Raw genomic sequence first — 14,083 nt, 5'->3', positions numbered from 1 at the left:
AAGTGAAGTTATAGGTGGCCCTTATGGTGAGGGATTGGATTTCCATCTGAGAAAGTAAAAACCATGGGCCACAGAGTTTGAACAAGGGGTCCAGTACACGAAAATTGTAGAGCCTGAAAATTGTAGCCTCTACTGAGGCTCTTCTACAGGTCCTGAATTCAATTCCCAGCAACCACAACCATTGGTATATAGGATCCAATGCCCTTTTCTGGTATGTCTGAAGATAGTTACAGTGGACTCATATACATTAAATAAATCTTTTAAAAATAGCTGAGCATTTGAAGAATTTTTATTTATGTGGCTATTTTATTTAGCTATCAACATTTAATATAATAGAAATTCAAGTCAAAAACATTTTAAGCATATATAATACAAAAAGTACATATTCAGCGGTAGGATAGTGTCATCAGATGTCACTTAACACCCAGAAAATTCTGGGGTCTACATGCAATGTACAAAGATGTGAACACAGTTTTTGGTGGAAATGAAGAGTTCTGACTTCCTGGATCCTCTTAAATTGTCTTGAGCTGAAGCATACTTTTGGAAATTCCTCTCTATGATGATTCCAAGGAAGACTATAAGACAGTTACTATGGAATACTTCTCAGTCAATACATTGGGGGAAATTAAGGAAGACAGACAGAGGTACTAAAATAGTTATCAGAGGACTTTGTCATGCCACAGTAGCCTCTGGAAGTAGGATGGCTTTCTGGAATTACGGACCTTGGTCACAAGCTACAAACCTTTATACATACACATTGACCAGTCATTGGATGCCACCCCTTGCCTGCTGTGGGAGGTATGGAGGTCCTTGTACTTGAAGATAAGCACTAGAGGATCCAAGAACATTAAATACATAGGTTTGTCCCTTCAAAGGCAGAGATGCATGACCTGTTTTTCACCCAGAAAGCTGGAAGCAGATATGGTTAGTAGCCTAGTGATCTTGGAAATATCTATGTGGTTGAAAAGAACACACAAGACTCTCCCCAGACCCTTATCCTGTTGTTTTAAAAAATACAATCCCAAACATTCAATTTACCAAATTAAGACTCAGGAGCCAGATGCTGTGGTGAAAGCCTGCTAGCTCAGAGAGGCAGAGAAGGCACCCAGCTGACCTTCCTACTTCACTGATATCTCTGAAGGGAAAAGCTCCTTCTCCACGCTGTCTTAAAAATACTTCCATTCAAACACCCTCCTTACTGTTTTCCTAAGTTCACTTCCTGTCAACTGGTGACTTGCTCCATCTCCTGACCTAGGGTTGACTTTATTTAGCTCTTGGATTAAAAGTATGTGCTAGCACTGAGCCACACCACAAATACTTGTTTACAGTATACCGAAAGCTCCAGGGTCAAAGGCTGAGCCATGCCACAATCAGAAAAAGGATTTTAAAGTTCATAATCTCAGGGTTTACAATGCAATTAAATATCCTGTAACATCATTAGTTTGTCAATCTACAAAACCCATCTTTATGGAAGGGCTCACATGTACTTTCTAAAGAGTTTCAATGTAATTGAAGTTTTACTGTGTAATTAAGTTTCACTGTGCACAGGGAACTGAGTTAATTATCACTAGGAAATTTTTCTCCAAATCCTGCTGTGAATAAATATGCCTAAAATACTTTACTTAGGATCAGAGTCCAGAAGTTTGAACCAACACTGGCTGCTGAATCCAGTTGAACCAAACAACCTTCTTGCCTCCCATGGGTCATCACATTGCTGGCTGTGGTACTTCCAAAGACCTTTATAAATGCCCCTTCTTGGGCAGGGAACCTTTCTTTTACTGTGACCAATTTCACAGCATGGCATTAAGCCCCCCCAAAACTCTGCAGATGGTTGACAGTGTAGCTTGAGATGTAAGGGTTGATCTGGGCCAGCTGGTCATGACCTTTACAGAAGAATGGTAGTGAAGTTATAGGTGTCCATGGAAGAGTGCAGGTAGACAGGCTAAGGCCTTTCTGTGAAAATAGTTCGAAATGATGAAAGAGAGACATTTCTTTTGGATTCTCAGACTTTATCTTAGTTGTAGTAGAAATGGTCTTCAAATACTATCTCTCTCATGAGTATCTGTTCCAGTATAGGTGAGAAAGTCAAACCCCACCACACATATAAGGCCAAACTGAGTTCTTCATTTTTGGAAGGCTGACACCTCAAAATGATGATTGGTGTTGAAGCTCAGGTGTACAGAGTTATGAAAGCCAAAACCTCATCAATATTAGATGAGGGCCAGAGTAGCCACACAACATTCCTCTTGACAGAGCACAGTAGTTAGTTCAGACAAAATGTGACAATTTGATTTAGTTGTGACAGTTTATGTTTAGTTAGTATGGACATTAACCATCTTGGCTAATACATTTGAACCATGACCAGGGGCATGGAAATCCCCCAAAAAGCCAATGCTGTGGGTTTTGAGGACTAGGAATCATCTTGGGAGACATAAAATGGAGGTAGGACAAGATGGAATTACTTCACTTCAAATTCCTCCACCCAGTGAGAAACAACCTTGTGGTTTCCCATAAACACTTTTCTTACAATCCTGTCTTACAGTTAATCTCACTTAACTCTTGCCCATACCTTCATCAGCATACTGGAAGAATGGTGGGACACTTACCTGTTCCTACTGTGTCAATTTCTGCATTAGATTGTCTTTTTTTTTTTTAAAGATTTATTCATTTATTATATATAAGTACACTGTAGCTGTCTTCAGACAGACCAGAAGAGGGCATCAGATCTCTTTACAGATGGTTGTGAGCCACCATGTGGTTGCTGGGAATTGAACTCAGGACCTCTGGAAGAGTAGTTGGGTGCTCTTAACCGCTGAGCCATATCTCCAGCCCTAGATTGTCTTTTAATCACTGTGGTAAAATACTTCAAAGAAGCATCTTCCATGAGGGAGAGTTTACTAAGGCTCATGGTTGGAGAGTGGACAGGCTACTGAGGCTGGGGAGACATAGCAGCTGGTCTACAATTTGTCTGTGGTAGCAGTGGGAGTGTGAGACTGTTTGCTCAAAGCTCAGTGCATCAAGGGGCAGGTCCAGTTTAACCCTTAAGACCCGTTCCCAGAGAACTACATCCTCCAGTTAGGTTGTGCAACTTCCAAAAGAACAGCTCCATATACTCTGGTTTCTCCTCAGATCGTATAAATCTTTCGCCTTTTACTAAAGAACAGCTCCAACTGGGGACTAGTGTTCAAACACAGGAGCCTGCCAAGGATGGTTTCCCTTCACACATAGCATTTACTTTGACTACGACCTTCCACTTTCTGTGGCCTCAGTTTCTTCATGTCTAAAATGAAATATTTGAAAATACAGGACCAAACCATTTAAAAGACTTGTGTTTCTGCAACAATCTAATAAATATTTTCCTGAAGAAACCAAACCAAAGTGAATTCTTTAAAATAAAAACCCCATACCGCAAGCAACCAGAACTCACAGCGATGGTTCCAGACAACTAACCAAAACAAAAAAACAAAAAACAAAACAAAAAACCAAAAAACCCAAACAAGCCAGTTTTAGAACAGTTAACCAAACATCTAATAAATAAAGGCTCTTCATAGTCTACTCAGGCCTTTACCCAAAAGTTGAAAGAACACAGCTTGATACAAAGGGTTTTAGGTTATAGCAAACCACCCTGAAATTACCTCATGGAGGCTAAGCCGGGTGAGACCTGGTTAGTACTTGGATGGGAGAAATGGATTTAACAAAAAAAGGATACAAAATTATGGAAACAAAGCAGTGCATACAAATACATAAGTTTAGCTTAGTACAGTTCTCGACATTGAACAATCAGTATTAGTGAGCTTCCTGATGTGCTGATAAAAATACTTGATATTAACAGTTTGAAAAGGGGAAAGATTTTGGCTCATATTTTCAGTCATGGTTTCTTAACCCCATTATCTTTGACTAAGAGAAGCATCATGGGTGGGAGGACACAGCAGACTTAGATCAGACGCCAGGAAGCAGAGAAAGGTTAGGGGCTGTGAATTCCTTCAGAGTTATGACCCAGTGACCTACTTACTGCAACTGGGCCTTACAGGTACCAGGTACAGAGTCTGGAAATGCAGCCTTCAGCACAGGAGACTTAGGGGACATTGCAGATCTGATACACTGCAGTCTTTCCCCTGCCAGGGCAAGCTAGCTGTAGCATACCAACAGGAACAAGGGCTGAGTGAGGAAGGGGAGGGGAAGAAACTGCTGTCCTTGCACGAATGCGACGCACTGAGCTACAGCTTGAGTCATGGTCTTAGGTGCTTTTGACAATTAGAGTGAGCCAGTGGAGGGGAAGGCACATAAAAATCACTGTATTTCTCTGAGGCTGGGCTCAGCATTTAATGTAGTATGTACTTAAATCTCTCCCCTTAATGGCATAAAACGTGGATGTGGGGAGAAATGGCGTATGAGAAAAGGAACAGTGACATCCATTCTAGGAATAGACGAAAGCATGAGCTAGTTCTCATGACAGACAATCTGTAAGCAGAAGAGATACTGTATTAGCAAGGAGTGGCTGGGTGTGAGGCATGGAGGACAGTAGTTAGTATGGAGGTGTCCACAGATAATGGTGTGTGAAAGGCAGCTGATGGTACCTAGGAAACAAGAACCTGAGGCTCATCAAATAATGTCAACAAGGTGAGAGCAGGAAGACATGACAGGAGCACTTTTTGGAGCCACTGAAGTGATGCTGACCATACAGGGGCTAGTCAGGGTCATGTGGAAGATGCTGAGACTGAAGTCCTATCCAGAATCTTTCTATCACCTCTATGCTGGAGACCCTGTCCCTTCCCGCATTTCTCAATGTCCTGTCAGCCTGTCCAACAGAACCTAAAGGAAAAACTGAATTCAGTTACTCTGTAATAGATAAAAACATCCATCTGTAGAATTCCGAGGTGAGCTTCCTGACTCATTCTTGGTCTGCTTTCACCTCACTTTATTTCCCTGTCCCACTCTTCCCTAACTCATTTATCACTGTGTATCCTCCGAGTATATTCCCAACCTCTTAAATAGAGTTGGTCTAAAGCTTATTACAAAGTTCCCCACAATCTGCCAATGCAGTTTTCCCCCAGTTTTCTTAATCTGACCCAGTCCAAAAGAAGTCACTGAGGTTTAGAGAACAAATGTTGGCTGCAGTCTCAGGAGACGGGGACAGGAGAAGGTAAACAGCAAACGACATAGAATAGAACAAGATGTCTGATTAAGAGGTCCTGTAGATGGACTATGTTGTTATGTGTTTAAAAAGGAGATGTTCAACCAAGCAAGCTGACCACAGTCTCCTTAAAGGCCCTGGGCACTAACTGTCCATGACTGTTGGACAGATGGTCAGGGAGACCTGCCAGGACTATAAACAGAATAAAGGATGAATTTGGCCAGAGAAGGAAGTATTGGATATGGATTCTAGTACTCACGTCATAGAAGGAGACAATTCCTGACTCATAGTCCGGGAAAATACCTACCCGATGAGGGGCTTTGGATAAAGAGAGAAGGACCTGAGATGGATTAAGGGACCAGTACTCCTATTGGGACAACTCCATGACCCAGAAGCCACTCTTGGGAGACATGAGAGTGAATTCTTTTTTTCAAGACATTCTTGGGGCTGGGGATTTAGGTCAGTGGTAGAGCGCTTACCTAGGAAGCACAAGGCCCTGGGTTCGGTCCCCAGCTCCGAAAAAAAAAGAACCAAAAAAAAAAAGACATTCTCCCCACATACCCCTACCAGCCAGTCAGTCCTACCTCCCATCTCCACCTCCCAGTAATGTCTCCCTGAAGTAAAGGTCTCTTGGCTTAACACACAGGGCCAGGTGTGAAATCTCTCTGGTATATCCAGTAGTTTCTGACATGAGTTTGCCAGGTGAACTGATTTTAAATCCTCACTCAGCACAAGGCGTGTGTGTGTGGGGGTGGGTGGGGGTGGTTCTAATCCAGAATCACATCCTGGAAGCAAAGAGAAAGTTCATCAGAGAATGCCGGATAACATAGCCTCCTTCCTTCTCTAAAGACACACAGCAGTGTTCTAGGAGCTGACAGGTATCCTCAGGGAAGAGTTGCCTGCTCACAATTCTATCCTTTTATCAGCAGCCACAGGAAATGTCAAAGATGACAGCACCCAGGGGTTGCTTGTCTTACCTCACCCTGTCACAGAGAGCTGGTCTCTAGATCATCCTCCAAAGGACCTTGAGGAGTCCCAAGGAAATATCAGGCTGTCTCCTAAATCTCTCTGTGCTATTATAAGTTTATGAACAGTTTCACTTCTGCTTATTCTTGGTCTTTAAATTCTTGGGAGGTGTTCTGGTTTAATGACAATGGCCTCCTATAGGTTTTTGTGTTCTAGTTGGTAGATCTGTTTGGGAAGGGTTAGGAGGAGTGTGTCACTGGGGTTGAGTTTTGAGGTTTCAAAAGTCTAGTGCCATTCCCAGTGCTCTCTGCTTTGTGTTGTGGTCAGGATATAAACTCTCAGCTGGTACCCAGTGCTATCCCTGCTGGCCACCATGTTCCCTGCCATGATGGTGATGGATTCTTGTCCCTCTGGAGGTGTAAGCCTCGAATGTACACTTCCTTCAAATAGTTGCCTTGTCTTGGTGTTTTGTTACAACAATACACAAGTAACAGGAAGTTAGATCCCAGAGCCCAGAGAAGCAGAAAGTGAACTGACCTGCATGTGACAATGCCCATCTCCATTCTAGAATAAGACAGAAACCCAAGTAACTACCATACTAGGGAGAAAATATTTTATGAACAGTAAAACACAAGAAAATGAAAACAAATCAAATATTTAGGAGTTTTTCTATAAAATAATATAGGTCTCCTGAAGCTAGAAAAGTTAGGAAGTAGAAAAAATTGGAGGGCCAGACACAGCTACAAGGGTACCTGATGTAAATTCAGACAGAAAAACAGAGCAGGATTTTTGTTCCTATGGAAATAGCATGGGAATTCTTGTAGGTCTGCAGTCAATTCTTCAGACTGTTATAGACTGTTGTTCCATCTGTGGTGAGGGAAAGGCAACACTTGGCAACTCATGGGTCACCAGTGCTTGCTTCAGACAGCACCAAAGTGTGGACCAACCCAGCATCCTCCTGTTGGACAGTAGGTTCCTCTGAGATCACAACTTTTCATCTTGGAGGAAGCTCATTAAAACACAGAATGTTAAGGGGAGGGAAAACAACAGGATATACTAAGGAGAGGTGGAAGATTCCATCCTGTAGGGAAGCTTGTTAAACTTGGGAAGTAAACAACTCCATAGCTTCAGGATGTCCCTGAAATTGACCAGAATCTCCTCCTTTCCTAAGTATAGAAAAGGTGTAAAGACTGCTGAAAGACATTTTCAGACCACTGAACTGCCTTAGAAGCAGAGACTAGCCAACTGACTAGAGACTCAGACCAACTGAGCCACCTGGACAGAATACTCCTCAACTTGCTGAGATGCCTACAGTTTTCATACTGTCCACCAGCTCTCATGAGCTGTCACCCATGGTGACCTTGATGATACAGTTGTCTTAGAGTCATTCCTGCTCCTGGGAGTAACCCTGATAAAATTCAGTTTCATCAAGTTGGATGTTAATGCTGTCTGCACTTTGGTCTGTCCTTGGTTGTTTATCTGCACTGAGCAGATGTCTACTCATATCTCCTCAGGAACCACCTCACTACACATAGTCCCTCAGCTCAGAACCTGTACCGTGCTGCAAAGCTGCGCTTACTTCACACAGGACCACAGGCTAGAACCTGTATCCAGGACCTGTGTTTATTGTATCTCTATCACGTTCTCCTTATTCAAGCCAGTTGCCCAGTACACCTAGTTTCTCTCCTAGAATTTAACCACTGAGGGGTGTGAACTTGTAACCTCAGAGGTCTCTTGGTTTAAGGAGCGGGACTCCATTCAAATCGAATCAACTCCTCTTCTGAGCTCTGGATGTTTGCTGCTGCATGTGTTTATACTCCCTTTCTACTTTGTGATTTTTGAGGTAATATGCTCAAGGGAAGTGCAATCTCTATAATGGGACCCTAAAATGTAGATCCACCATCCATGAGTAATCTCACTTTTTGTGATTGACCTATAGGAGCAGCCTTGCCATTTCTTTGTTTCTTGTCCTGTGTTGTCTCTAAGCAAAATATATTCCCATAAGCCCCAGGAATGCTGGCAGCAACATGGCAATCCAGATAGAGGCAGATGGTGCTATAGCAACCCAGAAGTATGTTTGCTAACATTTTTGGAGAAGTCAGTAACTTAGGGCCCTCATGATGTACACAATACCTTGAGGGCTTTTGGCCAGTGACCACCTCCACTGACATGTTTCTTCTTTAATTAAACAAAAAGGGACGAACTGTTGCAATGCAATATAATAAAACATTTCTTACATTCTAAGAGTCTGGAACTTTTTCTGGACCTCAGTCAGAGTTAATAATGCATGTTGAGGTTACTTAAGACTGCTAGTCTAGGGGTTGGGGATTTAGCTCAATGGTAGAGCACTTGCTTAGCAAGCGCAAGGCCTGGGTTCGGTCCCCAGCTCTGGAAAAAGAGAGAGAGAGAGAGAGAGAGAGAGAGAGAGAGAGAGAGAGAGAGAGACAAGACTGCTAATCTACTGCTTGTTTAACTTGCATTTAAGAGAACAAGGTAACCAGCCTTACTTATATTTCCCAGTAAGCAACTCTTACAACATAACACAATGTATAGCTTCAATCTTCAACTATCTGCTTCTCCATGGACCTGAACCAGAGTAATGCCTGTGTGTGTGCTCTGATCATTTGCTGGAAATGACAAAAATAGAGATTGATGGCAATCTCACAGAACAAATGGATACTGCCTGATAAACAATGGTGTTTGTAACAGTGTTTTTTTATTTGGCCAACTGAGGTCAGCCGGAGTCAGCGACTTAATTCCTTGTGACACTCTGCTAAAGATTTCCCTAAAGTATCCTTCATTTCTTTCCCCATGTAATGATTTGTGTGTGGAAGAGAAGAGAAGGGAAGGGAAGGGAAGGGAAGGGAAGGGAAGGGAAGGGAAGGGAAGGGAAGGGAAGGGAAGAGAAGAGAAGAGAAGAGAAGAGAAGAGAAGAGAAGAGAAGAGAAGAGAAGAGAAGAGAAGAGAAGAGAGAACAAAGCCCTTTGTTGGGGAGAGACACATTCAGACAGATATAGAGGGATTGATTCACAAGACAGTCTACAGGCAGACATAGGTTCAGCCTCCTTCAACAGACAGGAGGGAACAGAAGGAAAATGAAGTAGAGTACTTACATCTTGACTCAGTCTTAATTAAAAGTTATTAAGGGCCAGCACTTTGATTTATTTTTTTTATTTATTTATTTTTTTTTTTGGTTCTTTTTTTCGGAGCTGGGGACCGAACCCAGGGCCTTGCACTTCCTAGGCAAGCGCTCTACCACTGAGCTAAATCCCCAACTCCTGATTTATTTTCTTAATACAACACCCACCCGTTAATGGTGAGTCAGGTTTATTAGTAATGAGCTCAAACTCATTACTGTACCTTTTCAAGATTATATGTTAGTTCATTAATTTAATGAAACACTTACACAGCCTCCAAATACAGCAAGAGTCCCCAAGAAAAGTGCCGTTTAGTACTTGTGGGCCCTTCCTAAGACTATTTACAACAGTTGACTTGCTAAAGACAGCTCTTTAGAATCTTTTGGATAGTTTCTAGGTGACCTGGAGACATTTTAGCTCTTTTTGCTCCTCTCACTGATGACCAGATCCTAAGAATGTCCAACTTACAGGTCTCTGCACCCGAAATGTCTTTCCGGAGGAGCTCCGCAGGTCAGCACTGTGTGTTCCCTGTAGCCTCCCAGGAGAATCCTCCATTTTCTGGCTGACTGCCCGCCCCATGGTCACCCACTAGGATGGTCCCTCACCCCTGTGCCCCTACCTGGCAACCTAACTGTCATTCTCTCATTCGCCTCCTGCTACACATTTATAACGCATAGTTTGGACAAGGAAAGTATCAGGCCATCAGCAATCTCCCGTGCTTAAGAAGGCTACACACCGGGGCTGGGGATTTAGCTCATTGGCAGAGCGCTTACCTAGGAAGCGCAAGGCCCTGGGTTTGGTCCCCAGCTCCGAAAAAAAAGAACCAAAAAAAAAAAAAAAAAGAATGCTACACACCTCAACTTCTGCAGTGTTTTATCCTGCAGCCTTCCAACCCAAGCCTCTTTGGAGCCAGAGCAGCAGGACTCTAAAAGGAGAGCGATTAGCTGGGTAAGGCCTGGGAACCAATTCCAAAAGACTGACTTTGATTGGCTGTAGCTCTTGTATGAGACTCAGCCCATTTGTCTTTTAAGTTACTGTTTCTTACAGAAGAAGCCAGTAGAGGTCTTTCTTAAACCAAACACAAAGTTGATCTGGAAGAAAGGATCTGGAAACTGTCCACACATGTCTACTACACTCACTCTGAAAAAGACTAACAGAATTTTTTTAGTCAAAGTAGTTATTTGAAGGTAATTGTGGTGTGTGTGTGTGTGTGTGTGTGTGTGTGTGTGTGTGTGTGTGTTTTAAAGAATACGATCACATAGCATCTGAAATCTTTAGCATCTGCTTGTAACCTGCCTCCCTGATCTCCCCATTTATGTATTTGGTAAATGAATAATAGATTTATGGCTGTCTTTTGTTCTAGTATGATGAACTGTAGTGTAGAAGTTAAGATGAAAGAAGCCGCTTGCCTAACAAGCGCAAGGCCCTGGGTTCCGTCCCCAGCTCCAAAAAAAAGAAAAAAAAAAAAAAAGATGAAAGAAGCCCTTTCCTCCCCAGTTTGCTTTAGCACATAGTGATCACATCAACTGAGAAAACAAACTGGCGTGTCAGACTTAGTTTAATCCCAGGCCTCAGAGGAGAGCTAAGGAGCTGCACCTCTAGGCCTACTCTAGAGCCAGATGCTTCTTAGTTCCTGTGATGCATCTCTCAAATTTCCCTATTCAATTGGTTTCTGCAGTCAGCCTTGATTCAAGAGGACTGTGCTGGAACAGTGCGCTGGGACAGATGCTGGAACAGCTTGAGTGTATTTCCTCTGTAAGGTGAAAGTTGTGGAGCTTTCTTTGAGACTCAGGAGAAGGAAACATTACTAAGGATAAACAGTTGCCTGATTAGTACTCATCCTACACATTCGTTTTTGCCAAAGTGTTCCCATATCCAAATTTGCTCTAATCACATATGGACCACTTAGTGTTTTTTCATAAAGTCACTTCTTGTTTTGATGCTCCTCTGCTTGCAGTTCACACTGCTCCCCCAGCTCTCACAGGCTGATTCTTTCTTAGTCCGCAAGTTACAACAAAACCATAGCTTCCTCCAGGAAGTCCTTTGAAAACTCAGATACCTCCTCTATTCACCCCCACCCCGCCTCAGTCTTCCAAAGGACCTCCCCTTTCTTGCCCTCCTCAGTGGCAGCGCCTGTGCCTGAAGGGCTGGCACAGGATAAATGCTAAATGGACTGAGTAAGATGCAAATGGCAGGCAGAGCAAAGCAGGCAGGGCTACACCGTTCAGTATTCTCTTAGTATCAGGCACAAACGTGGGGTTGTCCAGTTTCAACCAACAATCAAAACTTATTAACTTTAGGTTTCAGAGAGCCCTTAAAGATAAGGGATGACTTCTTGAAAAGGCAAGAATGTGTTAACAGGTTTAGGATATTTCTGTAAACTGGAGACTGATTGTCTTGATTAGTGTTTTTATTGCTGTGACAAACCACCATGACCAAAAGTAACCTGGGACGGAAAGGATTTATTTCAACTTATACATCTAGATCACAATCCATCCTGAAGGGATGTTAAGGCAGGAACTTAAGCAGAGGCCATGGAAAAGGGCTGCTTACTGTGTTGCTCTTCATGGGAGAACTTCATGGGGAGCCTGCTTTATCATATATCCTTGGCCCACCACTCTGGGTGACACCACCCACAATGGACTGGACTCTTTCACATCAGGAACTTTGACTCACAGGCTAGTCTAGTGCTGGACATTTTCTCAGTTGAGGGTCCCTCTTCTCAAATGACTCTAGCTTGTGTCAAGTTCACAGAAAACAACAACAACAACAACAACAACAACAAGAACAAACCTAACTAGAACAACAGTGTATCTGTGGAAGTTGTAAAGCCTTAGTTTAAGAATGGGGACAGAGGTCAGAATGTCTGAGGCTAATATTTGTTTTGTATTAAGACATTGTTATTCTCTAAACAGTACACACTGCAGTCTCCAAGATACGGTATGTCTTCTGATAGCCCAACAAAGTAAATAACAAGGCAGGCTGTGAACTGAAAGCCCAAGAATCTAGTAGTTGTTCAGTTCATAAGGCTGGATGCCTCAGCTGATCTTCAATATGTGCTGGAATCCCAAAGAAGTGTCCAACACCAGTGAGGGAGTGGATGAGCAAAGTGGGGGCAAGCAGGCAGATGAGCAAAAGCTTCCTTCTTCTATGCCATTATATAGACTTCTATCAGGAGGTATGGCTCAGATTAAAGGTGTGTGTGTGTGTGTGTGTGTGTGTGTGTGTGTGTGTGTGTGTGTGTGTGTGTTTTCCCACCTCAAGATCTGGATTAAAGGCCTGTGTCTTCCTGCCTCAAGCTCTAGATCAAAAATGTGTATCTTCCTCAAAGGTATGGACTAGAAATAGATTCATCCACTTCAAATCAAGTAAAAATATCTCTCTTTATATTTCTAGATCATTCCAGATATAGTCAAATTGACAACCAACAATAGCCATCACAGAAACAACTCCCTGCCTTGTCCTCCAAGACAGAGTTTCTCTGTATACTCTGTATTGCTTTGCCTATCCTAAAACTCACTCTGTAGACCTGGCTGGCTTTGTACTCAAGAGATCTGCCTGCCTCTGCCTCCCAAATGCTGGGATTAAAGACATGCACCATCACTGCCCAGGTCAGAAACAAGTCTTTAAATAAGACATATACTGTTCATATGAAACTATAGTTGGCTTTTTATTGGTTTAATATAAATTAATACATGTAGTTGTTTTTCTGTTCTAAACTTCCAATGTCATAAGCACCAACAGATATTAGTTAGGCTTAGGCATGATGATATAAGCCTATAATCCCCACACTAAAGTGACAGAGTGAAGCCAGGTGTAGTAGAACACACCTTTAATCCCAGTACTCAGGAGGCAGAGGCAGATCTCTGTGAGTTCAAGATCAGTTCACTGCACATAGTGAATTCCAGGACAGCCTAAAAATACACAATGAAACACTGCCTTGAAAAAACAGTAACAAGGGGCTGGGGTTTTAGCTCAGTGGTAGAGCATTTGCCTAGCAAGCACAAGGCCCTGGGTTCGGTTCCCAGCTCCGAAAAAAAAAAGAAAAAAAAAAAAAAACAGTTACAAAAAGATGGGAAGAGTCAAGGGCAGTGCTATACAGTGAGAGCATAACACAAGAGAAAAACCAAAACAAATCACAACAGGTATTAACCCAAGAGCACAGAAGCTTAATCTTCTCCATACATCCTAAGATCATAAATTGGACACAGTTGTGTGTGTCTTTAAACCCAGCACTCTGGAGGTGGAGGCTGGCCTGGTCTACATAGTGAGACCCTATGTTGAAGGAGGAAGGGCTTGGGGAAAAGAAGACATCCTGGGCCTAAGGAACTTGAACTGCTACTATCTTTAGTAAATCGAAGTCATATGGACCATAAGCTCAGCATGGACCTCAAGCCTCAAGCCATTCTTACTGAGCACGACATGGGACTCAGAAGTGAGTGTTTATTGTGGGGATGCCTGAGCCAGCTTCCATTCAGACCATCAATATGATTATTTTCTCTCATGTGTAGGTCACAGATACACACTCCAGTCATAGTATGTGAGATTTAAATCTTTGGCTTTGGCTATCAGTGGACCATTAGTTCCTACCTACCCATAGCTGTCATATAGGGCTGACCCTGAAGCTCTCCAGTACTTCCTCCATCTTTCTTCAATTTGTATTTACTTGTCTCCTTCCTCTGCAGTGTTGTAGAAATATAAAAATAAAAAAGTAAGGTTGTCTTTTACCCGGTGGGTCTACACCTCGGTGCCCCAAGATATCTGCTAGATATCTTGGTGGAAACATATCCCAGCCGCACACTTTCTTACACTCAAACCCTCACATAAAAGAACACACAACACAATA

This window comes from Rattus norvegicus, chromosome 17 (assembly GCF_036323735.1).
Source record: "Rattus norvegicus strain BN/NHsdMcwi chromosome 17, GRCr8, whole genome shotgun sequence".
Lineage (NCBI taxonomy): Eukaryota > Metazoa > Chordata > Mammalia > Rodentia > Muridae > Rattus > Rattus norvegicus.
Note: the sequence above shows the minus strand (reverse complement) of the source record.